Source organism: Crotalus tigris, unplaced genomic scaffold, assembly GCF_016545835.1.
Source record: "Crotalus tigris isolate CLP2741 ecotype Arizona unplaced genomic scaffold, ASM1654583v1 scf7180000017549.6302385, whole genome shotgun sequence".
Taxonomy (NCBI): Eukaryota; Metazoa; Chordata; class Lepidosauria; order Squamata; family Viperidae; genus Crotalus; species Crotalus tigris.
In genome coordinates, this window is record NW_024096467.1 from 1,303,885 (window position 1) to 1,327,635 (window position 23,751).

The 23,751-nt window shown below is 36.1% G+C and overlaps 1 long non-coding RNA gene across 1 annotated transcript; it reads right to left on the bottom strand.

Annotated features, from left to right (window-relative positions):
* Nucleotides 1-608: 608 nt before the first annotated feature.
* On the bottom strand, nt 609-9,122 carry LOC120305469. The gene is made up of 4 exons (XR_005556049.1): nt 9,011-9,122; nt 7,622-7,814; nt 5,099-5,185; nt 609-849 (listed from the first exon to the last, which is right to left on the bottom strand). It is a non-coding gene; the product is annotated as an uncharacterized LOC120305469 (long non-coding RNA).
* Nucleotides 9,123-23,751: the final 14,629 nt, after the last annotated feature.

Consider the following 23,751-nt stretch of genomic DNA (forward strand, 5'->3'; position numbering starts at 1 on the left):
AACTCCATTCTGGGCGTTCTATGAATAAAAAAAGCCCTGACTATACCTCTTTGGTCATTTCAGGTATCTTGAGCTTTGGGTAACACTTTTTCTCTTTTTCCCATTCTCTCACTAGGCAGAGGAGAACATTAAAATAAAATAGCTGGCAAGAAAAAAGTTTAAACACAAATTTGATATGATTAGTCAACCTTCCTTCCTTATTAGGTGAAAACCCTACTTCTAGATGGAGGTGTGAAGGATGTTTATGTGCTGGCAGATTTCTTGCCCTATTACTTCATAAAGAGTGAGTATTAATGGGCTCTATCAAAGTTGAGTTAGCAGAAGATTCATTATGAATCATTCATTATTTTCATATTTGTAGTTCTTCCTAGCAAGGAAGCATATGATGAACAGGGTGTTTTACTGAAAGTGGTAAAGCAAATAACACTGTTTATTAACTAGGAGCAACTTCTTTTCTTAAAAAAAGGAAGAAGAGGAGGAATGGTTTTAATGTAAAAAAAATGTAAATAATAATTGATGACTAGGTTTTCATAAATGTGATAAATTCAGCAACAGATTTTTTTTATTGGTCATTGAGTAGAACTGAATGGTTGTGAAATCCTGAAATACTATACATCTCTAACAGTAAAACACTCCCTCTGCTCTCCATCTTTCTTTCTCACATACCCTCAACATATAATAGTTGCTCCTATTCAGCAACATGATATTCATTAAATAAAAAACTCTACAAATGAGACAATGTGGTTTGGTAATTAATGTGCTAGACTAGGAATGGGGAATCCCAGATTCTAGTCCTTCCTTAGGCATGGAAGCTAGCCGGGTGACTGGAACAGCTCCTTTCTCCTAACCCTGCATTAAGAAAAAAAATTACCAATTCACAATCATACAATGATTCTTAAACTTCAGTGAAAATATCTTTATCAGTATTTGGGCTGATTTTATATACTGTAGGCAGGTAAGTGGAAGGGAGGGGGGAGGATAATACAAATAAATGTTCTGTGTTATATAGGCACCCCCTTGGCCCAACCTAATTAGAAGTGTGATAAAAATATTTAAGACATGTTTACTAATGTACTTTTTTTAGGCACAAACAAGCAGACTCACATGTGCAGAGTTCAAGCTAATTACTTTATTATGTTCTGCCTATAATACAGGAATCTTCCCTGACTTCTCTTTGGAACAGATGAAGCTCCAAGGAACTCGGGGGGGGGGGAAGGGGAGGAACGGTTGGTCCTAGCCCTTTTGAGGTTGTGCAGTAACTCCAAACTAACTCTGCACTTGAGCCCTCCTCCCTGCCAGGTTTGGTGCTTCCCAACATTTTTACATTTGTATATTAGCAAATCAGTCCTATATTGTTGCCACAAAAACAGCCCAATGTTTTCCGTATAGTTGACTATATGATTATATATCACCAAGTCATTTTTTATTCTTTAGCAACAAAATAAATAGATTTTCTCCATGATGATGTGTCCCTAACCTGTTTTTTTACATTTCCCAACAGTGCACTCATTGTCACTATAACTGAGTCCATCCATCTTGCTCTTGGTTGTTCTCTTTCCTTCTACCTTTCCCAGCAATACCTGAGAGCATGGTCTTTGCATAATGTGTACAAAATAGGATACTTTGAGCCTGGTCATTTGTCCTTTGAGTCAGAGCTCTGGGTTGATTTGTCCAATGAGCTATTGCTTTATTTTCTTGAATGTTCATGATATTCTCAGGAGTCTTCTCCAACACCAAAAATCAAAGGTGTGAATATTTTTCCTATCCTGCTTCTTTAAAGTCCAACTTTTTCTTCCATAGATGGTCACTGGTAACAACATAACTTACATGATACTGATCTTTATAAAGATAGACACATAATGGCATTTGAATAGCCTTCTCGTGGCCTTCATAGCTGCTATACTAAGTGCTAGCTTAAGAGTATTTCTTGATTGCATGTTCCTTTACAGTTTATGGTTGATCCTAAAAGGCAGAAGCTATCTACCTCTTTAGTATCTACATTGTCAGTTATAAGGCTGGTTCTTCTACCTGTTGTCATAAAACAAGTTTGGGCTTCTTTATAATGCATTTTTATTGGATTTCTTAACGTTTATTTACTCAGTTTGCAGATCTTTTGCATTTCTGGCTATCAGAGTAGTGCCAACCTCAGCATAACTGAGGTTATTGATTATTTCTTCCTGTAATTTTAAAACTAAATCCATCTTCTTCCAACCTATTTCTCTTAATATATATTCCATATATAGGTTGAATAAATAAGGGAGAATATGTAGCTTTGTCATTTTTATTTTTTTTGTCAATCTGGATCCAGTCTGTTTCATTACATTCTATCTTTATTGTGGCTTTATGACCTGTATATAATTTTTTCATGGGAACAATAAAATGTTCTGAGCACTTTCCAATGCTTGACATGATTATCACAATCAAAGACTTTTCTGCAATCAGTTAAGCAAATACTAACTTCTTTTTGGTATTATTAGTTTTTCTCAATTTTTCAGCATGTAGCAACAATGATGTCTCATGTTCCTCAGCCAGCTTGTACATCTGGGATTTCTTTTTCTATGTAAAACTCTAATCTGCATTGGATGATCCTAAGCATGATTTCACCAGCATCTAAAAGAAAGCATATTTTATGATAATTGGCATTCTGTTAAGTTTCCTTTCTTTGGAATTGGAAGATATATTGACCTCTTTCAAGCAGTTGGCCACTGTGTTCTTCTACAGATTTGCTGGCATAGCTTCGTTAGAATCTTGACTGATTCTTCTTCTGTTGCTTGTCGTATTTCAGTGGCTATTCCATCAGTTCCTGTAATCTTTCAACTTGGTAATATCCAGAGTACTGATCTAACTACATCTTCCAGGATTACATATTACATATTTCCTAACATATATGTTGACATCTCTACTGTATAGTGTTGCAGTATATTCCTTCCATCTTCCTTTGATTTTCTTTGAATCAGTCACTATCTATCTATTGATATCTTTAGCATACCATTTGAGTTTGGAATCTCCTTCTGAGTTCAGAGATCTGTTGAAATATTTTCTATGTTTTTCCCTGTCTGTTTCCATCTTCAGTGTTTTTACAGATATTTTGTAATACTTCTTCTTATCTCTCCCAAGAGCTCTCTGAAACTCTGTGTTAAATTCCTTTCTGAGATTTTTGTCCTTGGTTTTGGCTTCTCTTCTCGGCAATTTCCATAGTTTATTCTACTGTACAATTTGCTTTCTCCTCTATCTACATTTTTGGCAGTCTTTTCACATTCACCTTTAGCAATTTTTTTTAAAAATCATTCCATAATTTCTCTCGTTTTCTATCACTGAGGTTCAGAACTTCAAAGCGATTCCTCATGTTTTCCTTGAAAAGGGTGAATATATGTTCAAGATCATATGGAAACTGATTGGCTTTCTTCATCTTTAGCTTAACTTGAAACTTGTACATTGGCATGTCTTTGATACTGTAATTGAGTTCCTCCACCTCTTTTTAGCAGTAATATAATCAATTTGATTTCTCTATACTTCATCTGATGATGTCCATGCATAGTGCCATTGTTTTAGTTGTTTGGAACAGTGCCAGCTATGAAGAAATCATTGGAGCAGCAGAAATTGCTAAGTCATCCTGCTATTTCATTTTGGTTTCCTGAGCCATACAATCCAACTACAGGTTGTCTATTTACAAACACAATTGATCCCAAAATTTTCATTTTTAAACAAGGCAATTGTTAAATTATTTGTGCCCCATTTTACAACCTTTTTGCCACATTTTTTAAATTAATCACTGCTGTTGTTAATCTGGCTTCCTGCAATGACTTTGTTTGTTGGAATCTTGCTGGGAAGGTAGAAAATGTTGATTACATGACTTGTATGATCTTCTGACTAAAAGTATCCTATCACAGTCCATCTCAATTCACTGATATCTAAGATGTCAATTTGTAGTTGTTTCGTTTCACCTTTTACTGTGTTGAGTTTTCCTGTCTTCATGCTTCTTTCATTCCATGTTCCTACTAGAATTCTATCTTTGCAACTTAGGTTTTTTTTTTTCTTGTATGGCAACATCAGCTAGATATCCCACAAGCTTTAATCTAGCCATATCACAAATTCCATTAATAGTCTGAAAGATGATCAGCTCTTCTTTAATAGGTTTTACATTTTCCTCAACAGGTTTTATATTTTTCTCAGTTTTATGTTTTTTATTTATGTAGTTTTCTGGGGTGGCATTCATACCTAGGGTTACTCCACTGGGAATAAATCCCAATGATCTTTGTTCATTCCTCCCAAGAACACCACGATGAGGCAGTAGAATAGGACTTGTGGGGGTGGGAGTGGTTTCCATATAGTTACCAGGAGATAAATCAATGGTATATTTACCTTTATTTTACCTATGTGTCGGGCAGAAGAAACCCATAAAGGGTTCAAGTTGACTACTTTATTTTGTTCTACCTATAATACAAGAATCTTCCAAGATTGCTTGCTTTCTCTTGGGAACAACCAGATCAGGTTCAATGAAACTTAGCAAGTGTCAGGCTCATGTCTCTTACAATGATTCAAGGCTAATTCCTTGCTTGATCCTTCTTTCTTACGTGGCTGGCAGTTTCTGACAACTGGATAAAGATGAAAATTTCGGAACATTGTCTTTTCCATCCAGGTTATAAAAAGATACAATTTTTAAAGACAGAAAGACTGAAATGAAGGAATTATTCAGAGAACAACAATGGAAATGATGGATAATTTTAAAATGGCACAAATGCCAAATTACCCTGTACAGTTATACTATAGGAAGATACCACTATATTCATTCCATAGCTTTATTTATTTCTATATTTAACAAAGATGGTTTGGTATGAAACCCCTCTGGTTATTTATGTCCTCTAACTTGTCATAATTGCTACAGCAAATTTATATATTTATTGTGCCATACACTAAATAAATAAATAAATAAATCTCTTGTAGCAACTCTGACACTTTATTTGTAAAATAACTTCCCCCTCCTCCTTTCCTGCTATAGATTCTTGTATCCTAAAAAAGCTTTAAGTGTTTAATAACTATCTAATCTATACCATGTCCATATTTTCTCTATTTAAAACTTCATTTCTGAAAAGCTTACCTTTGGAAAACTTCTTGGGAAACCATGAAGGTAGCCACACAATACTAAATTAAAGCACTTACAAAGGTCATTAAAACAGGAAACAACCTATGAAAAACAGAAATTGAAAGAGTGAACAAAAATTACCCTATGCAACTGCTGAAACAACTTGCAACCAGCTGAAAGTTACTAGTAGTTTAATCCTAAAGCATCTACTCAGAAGTAAAACCAACTGCCTTGGGTTTTACCTTATCTGACTAATTTCCCCAGTGTAATGCATGGTCTTTTGTTAAAATCATACATGGGACTAGGAGACCTTGTGTATATAATTTCAATATTTATTTATTCTAAAAAAGATGTGTTATTTTTAATATTTTAAACTATAAAAATGAAAGTTGTAGCATAGTGGAAACTCAAGAAGGTTTAAAAATGGATAATAGCACTAAATGACCCTTGTTTATTTATTTTTATTTTGTTTTTTAAAAATGAGAATAGTTACTCAATTTCCTTTCTATCGGGTGGGTTCCAATTGGTGAAGGTTGGGCAGAAGAGATCTCACCTTTGCCTCTGTGGTATGGATGCCACTAGGGTCATTGCTTTCTATTCTCCTATTTAATAGCAATAGCACTTAGACCTATAAATGGCTTCAAGGTGCTTTACAGCCCTTTCTAAGAGGTTTACAGAGTCAGTATATTGTCCCCAACAATATGGGTCCTCATTTTACTAACCTCGGAAGGATGCAAGGTTGAGTCAAGCTTGAGCCAATGAGGATCAAACTCCTGGAGTGAGCAGTGAGTTCGTCTGCAATACTGCATTCTAACACTGAGCCATCACATCTACATGAGACCATTGAATGAGCTGATTCATCACCATGGGGTCAGGGTGTCATCAGTATGCTTAATGTCTTGTGTATCTTTTCAAGTTAGCTAGGATTCTTTTAAATGATCCACTGAGATCTTACAGCAGTATCCAAAGGATTTGTTGCCAAAACCAGCATTGCGGTATTGGCACTGCAAGCTCCACCCCTTTAGGGCGAGCGGGCAAAGGGCAGGGCTTGTTTTGTAATGCCACAACACTGATTCTCTCTTACCACCTGGAGATGCCACTGAGATATTTCAAAAAATATGCTTGGATTATTAAGTCCATATTTAAAGTTGGTGAAAGAATATTAAAAGTTGTTTAGTCCTCCAAGAAAAAAAACTTTTCCTGTACAAGGAAACTGCAAGGACCTATAGCTAACTTTAAATGCTGCTACACTTTTAGAATGATTAGCATTTAGGTTGCTAAATTTAGCTGCAGCACTGCTGTCAGATACTGATAAGCTAAAATTACATCCTTTTGCTTTGCTTGCTATTGAAAAATATTTCAGAGGATTATTACATTTATAATCAGGATTATCAGTCTCTCTCCATACTGGATTTAAGTCTTGTGGTGGAAGAATGATTTCATACTTGACTACTTTGTGTTCTCAGACAATATGCACCATAAATTTACCTCTTAATAGACCAACTATAAAAAGAGCACGGAAGCAAATTCATCTAAGAGTTTTAAGTAGTATTCATCAAAATAGTGATTTCTCTCTTTCTCTTTTTGCTAAACATTCTTATGATGTTGACAGCTCAACACACATTTGCACTACTGAGTCATAGATTAATAGAATTTAAGAGTTGGAAGGGACCTTGAAGATTATCTAACCCAATATCCTGTCCAGGAATTCAATTCTATTTTGGGTGCCTCAAAATATATTAAAGATCTCACAAAGTATTTCCCAAAATTAGAATTCCATTTTCCCATTCTCCTCGTCCCGTTTAAAATCAACTGGAAGCTGATGAAGATCAGATCCATTAAGGACTCTATCTACTGGTTTCATCTCTTCTTATCCCACTTCTTCTACTAGACCAGTATTTCTAAACCTAGATAACTTGAAGTATAGAGTTCAATTCTCAGAATTCCCCAGCCAACATATTTCTCAACATCTTAAGTTGCCAAGGTGAGAAATACTGTGTTAGATCATGGACCATCCTGTCAAACTGGGAGAGTGCTTCCATTGACCATCTCTGTAACAATAGCAGCCCAGGCAAGAGATGGATGTTCACTCTCCCCCAAATACTTTTGCATGGAATTTTCCACTTATTCAAGATATGCTTCACCCATGGAATACAATCTTATTACTGAAATACCCCCAGTCAATAATTACACCCTAAACTAGTTGTGGTGGATGTTTTTGTCACCATGGTTCTCTTCATCCCTTGCAACGGATTGCCCACTGCCAAAGAAAAAGCTCAACGTTTTGGGGGGACCGTGTCTTTTGCTAAGAGGTATAGTGTCCAGACTGATTCCTAACAGAGATAGTCAATTTCAATCTATGATTTTAGCTTATTTCATAAATGGCAACTTAGTCCTGATGTCATGAAAAGTGGAAAGAAATGGTTCAAAACATTCTGAGAATCTACCTTCATGAACTCATTAATAAACAAGGGTTGGAAATTCTTCCTGCAGTTTCCAAGATTATATACGTTACCTTATCTAATATTAAAAACTTACTGAAGTATGTGTAATTCTTTCCTCCAGTCTTGCCCAGCAGAATGGGTCTATTAATTGATAGTTGTATAAACTGAGCACTGTCTTCCAAGCTACTGCAGAGCTCTAAAGTAGAGACCACAAGGTTCTCTGCAGTCCCCATAAAACTGTTTCCCTCTTTGATTCTTCATATTGCGATCAAACTGTAGGTTTTAGTCTGTTAGAATGATAAGATGGTTAAATAAATGATTGAAGAGAATAACCAACTCACTAAATTTAGTGTAGATTAAATTAATATCCTTACTCTGTAGCTTTGTTGAATTTGTGTCTTGGCAACCATACAAAATTCTGATGCATCCCTTAGCATGGAGGAAAAAAAAGTTCTGTGCATATAATTCTCAAGCTGGTGACTATATAAAGCTTCAAAAATATGTTCCAAATGCGTATGTTCTATAGTAAGTGTTGCCATTATATATCATTGTATTTTAAATGTGTGGGATTCAAATGACATTTGTCTCACTTCAATTTTGTTGAAATTCATAGGGCAAAAGTATGAAATCTTCTTGATCTCATTGCAATTAATGCATGATTAACTTCTCCTGGATTCAACCCATTGTGTTTTTCCAGAAAATTCTAAATATAGTTATTCCTAAAATTGATTAGCCCTCTTTTATTACTGCCTTGTAAACTATCATCCGGCAGTTAATTGACTTTTTGAGACAAGTTCCAAAAGTTTGTTTATCTGAAATGGACCTCAAGTTGAGACAAACACATGTCTTTCAGGGCAGGAACAAATCCTCAGCAATTTTACTCTGTTATAATCAAAATTCTCTGCAAATACTGGTGGTAAGCTAGAAACAGTAGGCAGTCCTTTGGATTGGTTTATGATCCCATTTGCAAAGAAACGAGAAACATCAATTTAACATAACTATGAATTGCTAACAAAGGGAATGGCAAGCAATTGGATACTCCAGTCAATTACATATGGCCTTTCATTATTAGCAGCCATTCCAACACCATAGTATAATGGAGGTTACAGTACATTAAATGCAAATTGTTGTCTGCATGTGTGGCTGACTTAACATTCCTCAATCAGTTTTATTATAATGCTGGAGGCTATAAGCTAAATATAGCAAACAACTGCATTGTACTGAAAGAGTCTATAGTTTGTGAAGGATTAATTGGAAGTGGCAGAATTCCAAAGAGAATTTGAAAAGCTGTTCTATAGCACTTTGGCTGCAATATCCAGCTCCCCTATTCGCTATAAGAAGAAATGCCAAACAATGTTTAAGCAACTGTGCTTAGGTAGACTTCACACATGCCTGCTTCATTTTATCACAATTATCCTCATTGAATAAAACAATCAAATCCAGGCTGTACAAATGTAAAACACTCCAAGCAAGTTAAAGTCACCTTTCCAGAAATGTTGAAAGACAGGTATTCTGTTTCAGGAAAAGAGGCATTGAGACGAAGCAACAAGTTCCAACAGTCTCCTTTATTGCAAACCAACAGAACAGCTTTTAAAATGGTGCGCCCCCTTTTATAGCCCCCTTACACAATACCTTGCTGGCCAATCATTGCAAAGGCTGGAAGCAGCCTTTCTTGTCCCAGGCATCCACATGGTCTGCCCGGGCCAATCGCTGCAGCCTGTGCTTGCCGGCCCAGGACATAACAATAGGAAAAATCAAATTAGAAAAGAATGCTTGATCACAAAAGTCATTTAAACGTGTTTCACAAGGGTTAGATTATCATTCAGCACGTTTCGCAGCTGAACACAAATTCCAAAGAAGGTTTCCTTTAAAATGGATATTTGAAGTACTGTCCTTAATTTCTTTTAACCCTCATACACAAAATGCAGCTCTTTTTTCTCTTCTAATTTAAACAGAAACTAGCTTTTAGGCTGTCCCAAAGATGCTTTTTCAAAAGGCAACTGGGTTTTGTTTTTCCTTGAAGATGTTTCGCTTCTCACTCAAGAAGCTTCTTCAGTTTTGACTCAATAGTGATAAGAGTTTCAGTTGTGCAGGGAGCTAGAGTTTCTTGCACGGATTTCTTTTAACAAGGAAAGCTATTGTTTGCATAAAGATGTTTTCTGTTGACCATGAAGATATTAATATTTCTGCAAAGGTATTATGAATGAGCACATTCAAGCTTCTAAAAAGCCTTTGAACTTAGTAGTTTTGCTTATTTAAATTGCATTTCACTCTGGTTGCAATCTCGTGATTCAGCATATCCCAGAATATGATTTTAATTGGTTATGAGAAAGGAGTTCAATTATTCTTTATTTATTTGTAGCTGTGTGTGTATGTATGTATGTATGTATGTGTATATATATATATATATATATATATATATATATATATTTGTATATGTATGTATATATACATACATACATACATCACCTCACACGTAAAAAACTCATTCCAGTTTATAGAGATCATAAAGAAACAAAGCTTACAGCCCAGCGACCTACTAGTGAGCTTCGATGTCATATCCCTCTTCACCCAAGTGCCTATCAAAGAAGCCTTGACAGCTATTCAAAACAAATATAACCCCCCCAAACACATCTTAGATCTGACCAACCACTGCCTATCCAACACATACTTCATCTATAATGGACAAAAATACAAACAAACAGAAGGAGCACCCATGGGATCACCCCTCTCACCTGTCATTGCCAACCTCTACATGGAACACTTTGAAACCCAAGCTCTAGAAAAATCGGATCACAAACCCAAACTCTGGCTCAGATATGTAGACGACACCTTCATAATCTGGCCACATGGGAAAGAAAAACTGGACAACTTCCTCACACACCTCAACAGCCTACACCCCAAAATACAGTTCACCATGGAAACAGAAGCTAACAACCAACTTCCCTTCCTGGATGTCTTAGTCTACAAGAAATCCAATGGCTCCCTAGGACACACCATCTACCAGAAGAAAACACACACAAACCGCTATCTGCACGCTCTCTCACACCACCACCCAGCACAGATCAACTCTGTAGCCAAGACACTCATCTCCAGAACAAAACGCTTAGCTGACGAACAACACCTAAAACCCGAACTACACACTCTCACCAATGTACTAACATCCAATGGATTCCATAGAAATAAGATTACAAACCTAATCCAAAAAGAAACCCCCACTAAAATCCAAGACAAAGAACAAGAAAACGGCAAAGCCCTCCTCCCATACATAAAAGGCACCACAGACAGAATCAGTAAGATCCTCCATAAACACAACATCAAAACAGCATTCTGCACAAACAGAAAAATATCCACCATCCTTAGAAACCCCAAAGATAAAATTGAATTAGAAAATCAAGGAGTATACGAAATCCCATGCACCACTTGTCCCACCACATACATCGGACAAACCAACAGAAGAATAAGTGCACGCATTGAAGAACATAAGAACTCAGTCAAAAAAGAGGAACCAACATCTTCCCTGGTCCAACACCTTAAAGCCACAGGACACGAAATTGACTTTAAAAATACCAGAACCATTGCCAAAAGTGAACATTTTAATAACAGAATAATCAGAGAAGCCATCGAGATAGAAAAACGCCCACACAGCATGAACAAGCGAGATGATACCTCCCGCCTACCAGCCATTTGGAAACCTGCCCTTATTGACAAACGACTCCCTAACCCCAAAATCTTAAACCCCTCTGCAACTCAGACTAACCTGAGCACAACCAAACAGAACACTCCCCCAGCCAATCAGAGCACAGCCAAGCCCCTAACCATTCAGAACACACCTCCACCCAATCAGAACACAGCCAAGCTCCCATCCAATCAGTTCATACCCTCACTGGCAGTTAAAAGGAAGAAACAGCTAAAACCACACATTGCTGCTCAAAGCAAGAAGCTAAAATCACCAGCCTGAAGATGACGAATGTGACTTCGTCGAAACGTTGCCAAGACACTTCCAATTTTACGCGGGAGAAAACCCGAACAACCAAAGACCTATATATATATAAATACCTATATATATATATATATATATATGTGTATATATATATATATATATATATATATATATATATATATATATATATATATATATATATTTCATATATATATGAAATGAGAGAATTAAGACCCTAAATATCCTTTCCATATTTCACTTCTTACAAAAAAAACCTATGCTGTTTGGCATTAGTACTAAACAATATATTTCTTTTATATTGTTACATTTATATTTATTCTTCCAAGATAATATAATATGATTTTACCCAATCTGCTTACTTATTTATGAAATTTATATAGCTGACCATCTCATCAAAAGTGACTCTTGAGGATGTACAACAGTTAATACAACAATAAATATATAATCTTAGTCATTTTAACTTAATGAGCTGTATTGTGGGTTAAGCTGGAGTATGTATTTAGGTTAGATAAATAGAAATATTAATGTAAGAGAAAATTAATCTTATTGTATATAATACAGATAGGGAAATTTGGAGAGAGGAGTTGCTTGGACATTACCCCTGAATTGTATCTGAAGAGGGATGAGAGGGAAGAAAGGAGAGGAGAGAGAAAAGAGTAAAGGAGGGGAGAAGGAAGTAGGAAGGTTGGAGGAGAAGAGAAGTGGGGAGAAAGGGGAGGAGAGTGGTGAAGGATAGAGAAAAGGAGAGGAAGAAGAGGGAAGTAGGGAAGAGAAGAAAGGGAGAAAGAAGGTAGAGAAGAAGCAGTGTGGATACAGTGAAAGGGGAAATGGGCGAGCAACACCAAAAGTCATGTGTATGTATTTATTTCATTTTATTAAAAGTATCTTATATATGAATGTAAAAAGAATGTATGTTAACATCTGATAAATATCACGGTATATGTATGGGGGAGAGTTTGGAAAAATAAAAAATAATTAAAAAAAGCTGAAGTATGTATTTGATTTTTATCCCATCTTTATTACTTTATAAATAACTCAAGGCTGCACACATATTTAATACTTGTTCCTCTTGCTACTTTTGCTACAACAACAACCCTGTGAGGTGGGTTACGTTGAGAGAGAAGGATGGGTCCAAAGTCACCAATAGGTTTTGTGCCTAAGGCAAGTCTCAGAGTCTACTGATTTCCTGCTTGTGCCTTTAACCACTACACAAACTGGATCTCAACATAGTAGCCACACTGTTATGCAATAGACATTCCCATGCTTTAAATTCTAAAATTATGTCTTCTTGATAAGATAATAACAATGTTAATGAGAATGCTTTAATTATACACATGGTTAGAAGCTGCCTCTTAGCTGAATATAAGCAGGTATTGCATTCTGTGTGTTTTTCAAAACTTTGGCTAGGAATTACCCATGTGTTAACAATCCTTCTGGCAGACACAGAGCATGAAAACAGAATTCCATGTGACAATTGAAAATTCCCTGCAGCAGAAGCAATCACAGTTGGCTTGGGTGCTGTGACTTCAGCTTGGTTTCCTTAGAAACCATTTGCTGTTGAATGTAATTTTCATTGCTAACAGACTTCATTTGTTTAGAGGCTGGAGTCATTTGTGCAAGTGCCAAGCTTTTGTATGCTTTTCAATCTCAGGCAAAAAAGTTCACTTCTGAGTTTCTTTTGCATTGGTCCTGAAGGCAGGGAAGGGGGGATATATAGGTTTTACACCTTCACCTCTTCTCTTCATGCATTATTCAGTTTGGAAATGATTTCTTGCCATATTTAAATCTATTCCTTTAGTGAAAGCAATTGTCAGTTAAAATAGTGCTGGCCAATATTAGAGAATGAAGTGTAGCACTGAGAATTATTAAATTGGAAGGAGACATTTATGCCATTGAATGTAACATCCTGCTCAATGCAGATCAAAGCATCTTTGACCAATGATAGTCTAAGCTATAGAAAACATCCAGCACATTATTACAGGTAAATGAATCTTTAATGTCTCTTTGTGGAACTAGTTTCTAGCTTTTGATCTTCATTGCTTTTCTGTACATTAGTTCCAATTTCATCTTCTTCAAGTGTTTGGCTAGAATAACTGAAGACTGGGATCCAAGCCTAGGACCTAATACTCAAGCAAAGTATACCTTTCCTGATATAATACCTTTGTCTTTTGAAACTACATCACATTGTTGACCATATTGAGTTTGCAATCGACTATTATTCCTCAATATTTTTCATAAGTACTACAAATCAGATATCCACCACACTCCATAACTCTGTACTTGATTTATGTTTCCTAAGTGACTCTCATTTGACTCTGTTAAATTAATTATGGTTTATGGAAGTAAGTTACCTTGGAAGGACTTAATTATAAGAAATCCATGCTAATTTATAATAACTGATTATTTTCCACATGCTTATGGAACAATTGTTTCAGGGTCTACTATAGAATTTCCCCAGATATTGATAACTGACTGCTCTGTAGTTCTATGGGCATTCCTTTTTCACTTCTTAAGGAAAAAAAATAGCAATCCTTCTTCCCAATTATGTAGTACTAATTGTTCATTGGTTATAAAGAAATAACTAAGTGGATCAGTGAAGTGCTGTAGACATAGTATCCTTGGATTTCAGTCAGGCATTTAACAAAGATGTAATTGACTAATCAATTGCCCTCAACATATAGAACAGATCAATTGTACCCACAGTTATGAAGTTTCTGGCAGATATGATCTCAGAACCATTGAACAGAATCTTGCACCAGGAAACTACCAGAGGACTGGAAAAGAGCTGAAATGATTTCCATCTTAAAAAAAAAAAAGGAAAACTAAATCAATCAACTTGACATCAATATCTGGGAAAATCCTGGGAAAGGTAATCAAGCAAAAATCTGCAAAAACCTAGAAATAAGTAAAGTTATTACTAAAAGCCTACATGGGTTTGTTAAAACAGAATATGCCAGACAAACTTTACATCTTCTTTGATAAAGTGACTAATGGAGCAGAGAAATGCTGTAGACATAGTTTATTTAGACTTCATTAAGGCATTTGACAAAGTAGACCATAGCCTAGATAGGAGATAGAAAAATATGAGATAGACAGCATCACCACCAGATGGATTCATAACTGGCTAACTAACCACTCTCAATGTATAGTCCTAAATGGTACTACATCTATAGTAAATGGAAAGGGAGGCACTAGTGTACCTCATAGTTCTATCTTAGGCCCGTATTCTTCAACATCTTTAGATTTTGATGAGGGGATAAAAAGGAATTCATCAAATTTGCCAATGACACAAAGTAGGGGGAATAACCAATACTTTGGAATATAGCAGTAGCACTTAGCAATAGCACGTAGACTTATATACTGCTTCATGGTGTTCTACAGCCCTTTCTAAGTGGTTTACAGAGTCAGCATATTGCCCCCAACAATCTGGGTCCTCATTTTACCAACCTCAATTCAAGTTACAGAAGGATTTTAATGGATTTGAACACTGGGCCCTCTCTAACAAAATAAAATTCAGTAGTGAGAAAAGAAAGGTTTTAGGCAAGAAAAACCAAATGGACAGGTATAGAATAGATAGTACCTGGCTTAATAGCAGAAACTATGAGAGGCATCTAGGAATTCTATGGACAACCACTTAAGTATGACAACCAGCAGTATGCTGCAGCTGCAATTCATTTCTAGGCTGCATCAGCAGAGGGATAGTATCAAGATCATGTGAAGTGTTAGGACTGGTTTATACTGCTTTGGTAAGACCACACTTGAAATAGGTGAATCCAATTTTGTTTACCACAATACAAAAAAGATGCTGAGACTCTAAAAAGAATGCAGAGAAAAGCAAAAAAGATGATTAGGGAGCTGGAGGCTAAAACATACTATGAAGGCTTGTAGGAACTGGGTATGTCTAATCTAACAACAAGAACGACTAGGGGTTACAAGAGAGCAGTCTGCCAATATCTGAGGAGGGATCAACTTATTCTCCAAAGCCCCTGAGGGCAGGGCAAGAAGTAATGGGTGGAAGCTTTACAAGGAGAAATCCAACCTAGAGCTAAGGAGCAATTTCTTAACAGTGAGAACAATTTATCAGTGGAAGGGCATGCGTCCAGAAGTTGTGAATGCTCCATCACTGGAGGTTTTCAAGAAGATTGGATAGCCATTTGTCTGGAATGGTATAGGGTCTCCTATTTAGCTGGGAATTGGAGTAGAAGACCTCTATGGCCCTTTCCAACTCTATATTCTAAATGCATGATTTGACAAGACTTTTGTCAATGTCAAACTTCAAACATGCCCCTTCATTCTTGTCTTCACAATTATCTGATAGAATACACATTATATCCTCTTTTTGGAGAGGACTGAAATAAAAACTGCCTTTTCTTTTTTACCTATTAGTATTTTGCTATCTTCATTCAGGAGCTATTGAACGTTTTCTTCTTTTTTATCTGGACCTATCTAATGACCCTTTTGTTCTCAGTATCTATTGCTAAACTGAGCTTATTTTGAGCTGTAGTTTTTCTGATACCTTTACAATAGTGTATTATCTGTTGTTACACTTTTTTTTATAACCTATCCTCCTTTTTACTTCCCATATGGCTCCTCTTTTATGTTTTTCCACCTTCAGTAAGTTTGCTATGAAAACCATATAGGTTTCTTTTGCTGCCTTTCTTTCTTTTTCCTTCATCAAATTATTTGCAGTTTACCTTTTAATATCTCCTTTTTAAAAAGAATATCTTACTTATCTTATTTCCTTTTCCATTACTTATTCCTGCCATTGAATCCAATTATAATTGCTCTGTGTTTGATCACATTCATTTCTAGTTTCCCTCAAAATCAAGAACTTTATATGGTCACCTTTTCTCAATATTTCTGCTATTGCCACTTTTTCAACTAAGTCTTTTCATCTAGTATTGAGTCAAGCTGATTCTAATCTCCCTTTCTCATTCTCTAAAGGAGATATTTTCTTTCCCAACAGCTTTGAAAAACTCCCAATAAACATAATCTTTCTATAGTACTATCACATGTTAACAGTACTCCATGAGCATTACTTTGGAGCTTCTTTTTCAGTAGACAGAGGGAAGCATCTTGGGGCCCGTTGATATTAATGCATTGGGAGTGACTTTTCTTCAATCTTGCTATCCACTTGTGTATGTTTTTACAGAGGGCTTCCAGCATGCTTCAAAATGAAGTGCCAACAGTCAGTATCAGCTTTCTTCCCAAGAATAACTTTTGTCTTCACTGTTCTACATATCATCAATGTTCTAGATAACTTTATCGGACTTTAAATAAAAAATAAAATAAAAATAGTGGATGATTATAATTCCATAATTTGTTTAAAGATCAATACCAGTGGTGGGATTCAGCCAGTTCGCACCAGTTCGGCAGAACCGGTAGCTAATTTTTTTGTTGTCCAGGCCCAGAACGGACTTCCGGAAGTGGCATCCACATAGAAAACCAGTTTTTCACATATTTGAATCCCACCACTGTCTCTAACCAATTAAGAAAAACAAAATGAAGGTAAGCTGAGGGCAGAAAAAAACGCTCTTTGGCAGTAAAATTATTAATGAGCTTTTTCATCGGTTTTCATTCTGCTGAATATCTTCTTGTCATACCCAGCATGAAAGGATGGAGGGAGGCCCTGTTTGGTCTCAGCTATACCCAGCTCAATATTCTGTGGAGGAGAAGTGCAGATTCTCTTGATGTAAGGCAAATATTACTATAGTTAGTTACTTTCAAGGTTATAGTCCATTTTCTGAATGGCTAGTTTAAAACAAGTATTTGACTAGCTACCATTTCCTCTGTGTCCCAATAGAATCACTGAGTTAGCTGATATACACAGTCTTGAATGTGGTGTTGGAGCTCTCAAAACTTTTGATTTTGGGTGATTTTGATCACTCTAGCTTCACCTTATTTATTATTGTTTCTCTATCTGTGGTTATCATCATTAGAAGATTTTTAAATCTTCTGAATATAGCAAGCTAGGACAAAGGCTAAACAGAGCTTGGCAAGTTAGATTAAAACTACCCAATGAGATTTATGGCCCTACTGAAATTTTAAATTGGGTTTCCCCAATTTCAGTAAATAAATAATCAGTTAAATAAAACAATACAAACAATAAACAATAAAATAGGTTCTGCTGTTTTTAGTACTATAGCAAGACAATAGCTATAACTCTAAAAAGTTTGATATAATATCTGGTAAGATACTTTGGCTCTACTGGAAACCGTTCTTTTATCTAGAGTGATTTGTAAATAAATTAGAATTTATTATTTTTTGTACCTACTCTGTTTTAGTAAGAAAAAAATTCAAAGAGACCATTATGATGCCTATCTATGTATTTTTTCCCCCATCTGTTCACTTAAGCAGTGCTCAGGACCATGACTAACTACAAAATTAAGGCAGGGATTATAAAATTATCAAGGGAAACAACCAGTACCCTAAAAGGCAGTAGAACAAAGGAAATAGTATAAAGGCAACAAGTACATCTGATTTAATCAGAACTGCTTCTGGCATGCTAAAAATAATTTTATTTAAAAGAACTTATTGTCCAAAATCTTTTGTGAAAAAAAAAGTGAAAAGATATTGGGAAGAAAACAAGGTACAGACATGCCTCCACCTTTCCAGCGGTTTGGGACTAGACCAGAGCAAGTCCATACAGTTGGGTCCATATGTAAAGTTTCATAGCATCAGAGTGGAAACTGGGAGGCTGTGAGTACCACCTTAGGCACAAAGCCAGTTGGGTGACCTTGGACTTGTCACACGGTCTCAATCCTAGGAAGCAGGGAATGACAAACCCCTCCCAAAATCTTGCTAAGAAAACTGCAAGGACTTGTCTAATTTTTTGTTTTACCAGAATAGCAATAGCACTTAGACTGACAGTGCTTTATATTCCTCTCTAAGTGGTTTACAGAGTCAGCACATTGCTCCCGACAATCTGGGTCTTCATTTTAATCTTGAGCCAGTAAGAATCAAACTGCCAAACTGCTGGCAGCCAGCAGTCAGCAGAATTAACCTGCAATACTGCATTCTAACCATTGCACCACCACGAAGTTGTTACTGTACTTTCCGGCATATAAGATGACTTTCACAAGCTTTAAAATTGGCGCCAAAGTCGGGAGTTGTCTTATACTTCGAGTCGTCTTATACGCCAGAAATAATGGTAGTTTCCGGCGTTTAAGATGACTTTCTAGGCATGCGACTCGGCGCCGAAGACGGGGATCTTCTTATATGCCGTGTCGCCTTATACGCCGGAATATACAGTAAGCTGCTAGGGAATTTTGTCAATGAGCATTACTGAGAATTCTGACAATATAAGTCAGTGAAGAGCTTGGTTAAATAAGATGCAGCAAAATTCTCAGCACTTGATCTGCTCAGTCTTCCACAATAACCAGGTGTTCTGGAATCATTCTTCTGTAGTTAATTTTTTTACCTAGTCATTGTGATTCTGTCCATTTCATGTTTGTATTCTATTTCATTTTTGATGCTATTTACCACCAATCAGTCCATTTCTGCAGCAGCTTTCATGAAGGAAAACATTTAATCTTTGTGAGCTTCCATATTAAATCTTGTGTCTGCATTTATCATCAGTTTTTATGAGCTTTATGTGTGTCTCCCTTCCTTCCTTCCTTCCTTCCTTCCTTCCTTCCTTCCTTCCTTCCTTCCTTCCTTCCTTCCTTCCTTCTTTCCTTCCTCCCTCCCTCTATCCCTCCCTTCCATCCTCCCTCCCTCCTTCCCTCGCTCCCTCCCTCTAATAAATTGGCCCATTTCAGCCTCAACATTCATATTTGGTTAAAAAAAAAACCTGTGATTTTTGAAAGCATTATTGTTTGCCTAAAATGTATAATCTTCATTTTTGTACATTTCTCTTCTGACAATGCATATTTTACTTTATAGCTTTTGTACTATAGATTGAAAAATGTGAGGGACCAAACTATTATTTTTAGACTTGATTTATAGTGCTTTTGGGGAGGAATCATAAAATAAAATAACAGGCAGGCAAAATGCTATTAACACTTTCTAGATTATTGGGGTCTTTAAGCTGGGCTTGCAATTGCAGTCCATTTATTGCTCTCAGTTGATATGGGTTAAAGGATTGTGATAAATATTCCGTGATTTGCTCAACATACAGGCTTTCAGAATTGTTTAACTCTCAGTTTATCTAGATATGACAGGAAAATATCCAGACAAGAAATCAGTGTTGACTGATAAACATCTTGAATGCTAATCAAATATCTATATAACAAGCTGCATTGTTCTGTGATGCTTACCCTCTTTGGGTTGTAGGGAATTAGGGAGCTGGGAGAAATTGAATTTTTGGATGGGTGAAACACTAGGTGTATTTTAAAAATGGAGAATTTTGCAACATTATAAATACTTTATGTTGTACAAAGCAAAAGTTAGACTCTGCTTGTAATGTACAATTCTGTTGAAGAACTTGAATGTATCAAATGGATTGTTTTCAGCTCTTTCTTACACATTTGATAGGTCTAATCTTTCGGTTGATAAACTTATTAGTGTGTAAATGCATTAGTTATACATATTTAGGTGAGAAGAAGGGTACCGTATGAAGTTTCTGTGTTTCAAAATAATCAGAGACAATGGTTGGGTTTGAATAATATTTTTTCACAAATTTTGCAGAGGAGGGAATTGAGTTCATAGAGTTTTTGATAGTCTAGTGCAGGGGTGTCAAACTCGCAATGTCACATGAGGTGTCGGATGTATCGCAACTTTTTTTCCATTGCCAGCAATGGGGTGGTGCGGTTTTGGCATGACGCATCCAGCCCGTGGACTGGCAGTTTGACACCCCTGGTCTAGTGTCTCTCTTAACTCATCAGTTTGGGCTTTGACCATTTCTCTATTCTGTCCTATGGCCAGAAAAGCCAACAATCTTATTTTATTAGGAAACTATCTGCCATAAGTAGACTATTGTTGAATTTCATATATCCAGCATTTCCTAGCAGTGAATACAGAGAGATTGATAGAAAAGATAGGTTGAGGGGCTCTAACTTCATTTAATTCTGTTTCTTTTCATGGCTATCAATGTCTTGTTGTATCTGAAACATAAGAAGTGCTTGGATCTTTGTGTCCCAAATGCTTAAACACAACATCATATCATGTGAGGGGATATCTATACTGAATTGACTTAGCTTTTAGAGAGTTGCACATATTAGTCAATCAATCACTTTTATTATGATGATGATTAGAACATTATACAGATACATGGAATATTACAGGACTCAGAGGAAAATAGTAAGAACATTTCCAAACAAATTGCCCAGTCTGAAATGAAACTAAATAAAATAAATATGAAATGTAAAAATACTATAAATAAATAAATCCAAAAATTAAAATTCTTGAAAGCTACCGAATTGCTATAGTGCTAAATATATGAAATAGTATCATACTCGATCGTTAAATTATTAAGAAGCAGAATATGTCATTAATAAACCATCAAGAGATTATATGAAGATCTAATCATGTTTCTCAGTAAGTCAAATGTTCACAAGCCAGGACTAAATGTTTAAAACATATATCTATATATTTAAATCTATATTAATTTATCCAATATTTATTCTAGGAGCATTATATTAGCATCAAGCTGTCAAGCAAAATTTTGCTGCTTGCTATGAAAATTTAGGATCTTTATCTACAGGTAGATAACTTATATGAAAATAATTTGGAGCAATTGACAATTTTTGTATGGAGGAGGGCTATCCAGATTCTGTAGATATCTCTATGCAGGATGCAGAACATCAACGAACATTTTTAACACACTATGCATACATGACCAGGCTTCTACATATTCTGGAACCCAGTACAATGCATGTTCCAGAATTCATAGAGCTAGAGGTTATTCACAAATTATTCACAAAACTTTTCTAATGATGATCCTCTGCATTAATTATGGATATTAGGAATAGAGTTAGGATGCACTGAATACAAATCCAATCAATTTTCAACTGATAGGATTATATAAAGGCTACTGTTTGTTACAAATGTTCGTAACAAACAGAACCTTTCTATCAATTTACATACATACATACATACATACATACATACATATATACATACATATTAATGTGGATTACCTGATGTACTTGTTTATACAGTAGCTAGCAAATTACTTTGAACATAGAATCATAGGACTGGAATGGAGATCAGAGGTCATCAAATCCAACTAACTGATTAAGATAGACCTTATACCATCCTGGTCAAATGGTTGTCAGGTCTATTCCTGAAAATGGAGTTGGAGCACTCACAATTCTGGGAGGCAAGCTATTTATTCCATTGATTAATTGTTCTCACTGTCAGAAAATCTCTGCTTACTTCGAGGTTGCAAGTCTTTTTAACAAGCTTCCACCTATTACTTCTTGTTCTTTTCTCTGGTGCTTTGGAAAATAAGTCAATCCCCTCTTCCTCTTCTGAAAGATAGTTGTCTGGTACCACCACCATCTCACAATCCTTCTTCAATATTCATTATATGATTTAACCTTCACACCCTTAATTATCTTTGTTGCTCTTCTCTGCACGTTTTCTAGGATCTCAGCATCTTTTTTTTGTTTTGTAGTGAGCAGAATGCAATATTCCAATTGTGGCATCACTAGTGTAGAATAAAGTGGTATTTTACTTCTTGTTATCTTGATGTTATCCTTCTGTTGATGCAGGCCAGGACTGCATTGGCCTTTTTGGTAGCTGCAGTTCATTGCTAGCTCATATTTAAGTGGTAGTCCACTAGGATACCTAGAACTCTCTCAGAGTTACTGTGGAACCAGATACCACCTATTTTATATCTGTCCATTGGTTTTTCCTGCCTAAGTGCAGACCTTATTTTTTTCACCACTAAACTGCATCTTGTTGTATAGGGCTCAATGGTCAAGTCTGTCAAGTTCCTTCTGGAATCTTGAGTCTATCTTCTAAAGTGTCAGCAATTCCCCCTAGCTTTGTGCCATTTGCAAATCTGATGAGTTCCCCTTCTATCCCCCTGTTTATGAAGATGTTGAAGAGTACTGGGACCAAACAAAACCTTGTAGTAGCCCACTGCATGCTTCCCTCCACAAAGATGTAGTTCCATTAAGGACTATATGCTGGGTCCGATTGGTCAGTCAATTGTGAATCCACAATTGTTAGTGGTACGTTCTATCTCACATTTTTGTATCTTATCAAGAAATAGGTCTACTTTGTCAAATGCGTTACTGAAGTCCAAATATACTATGTCCACAAAATTTCGTTAATTTTGTCACTTTATCAAAAAAGGATATAAGGTTTCTCTGGCATGATCTGTTTTTAACAAATCCCTTCTGGCTTCTAATAATCACTTTCTTCATTTCTAGATGCTTACAAATCCTCTACTTGGTTATCTTTTCCAGGATTTCCCTCGGTATTTATGTGAAGCTGATTGGCTTAAAATTTGCTGGTTCCATTTCCTCCTCTTTTTGTAGATTGGTACTACATAAACTCTTTTCCAGTCCTCTGGTAGTTCCCATGTGTACAGGAGCTTTGAAAGATCACATTCAGTGTCTCCAAGATTATGTTTGCCAGTTCCTATAGAACCCTGGGATGTAAATCATCTTGTTCAAGTGATTAATACTTGCCCAGGGTGCAAAGATACTCTCTTACTATGTCCTTGCCTATTTTGACTTTGTTACTGTTCTGTTTCTCTTGGTGCTGCTTTAATAGGTTGGGGTATTTCTTTCTTTGTCACAGATATAAGAAGGGGTTAAACAGTTTTGCTTTCTTCCTGCTATCTGACACCTTCTTGCCATCTGCTCCCATTAGTTGATCCATCATTTCCTTGACTTTCTTCAAGTTCCTCACATACTGAAAGAATCTTTTCTTGTTATTTTTGGCACTAGTTGCCAGTCTTAGCTCATTCTGAGATTTATTAAGAATGACTTTGCCTTTCATCCTTTTGTTTTTAAATCTATACCTTTTTGTAATCTTAATTACTAGTGTTTCAGCAGGGTACTGTCTTTTCAGACAATTCCTTTTTGGTAGAGGTTTAATTGAGGAAAGACAAATGGTTGTGGGCTTCACTTAATGAAAGTTCCCATATTTCTTGAAGGCCATTACAAGTGGAATGCCTCAGACTGAGTTCTTGGTTAACCTTCTTTCATATCCTAGAAACACAAAAGATGGTTAGGGCTAACAGTTCATCTGAGCCTTTTGGTATATAAATGCTCTTCATGAGAGAAGTCTTTCTTTCTTTTTAAAATTTCAGTCCCAAGGAATGCATTCATATGCTGCATTTTGGTTGCATTGTGACTGTGCAG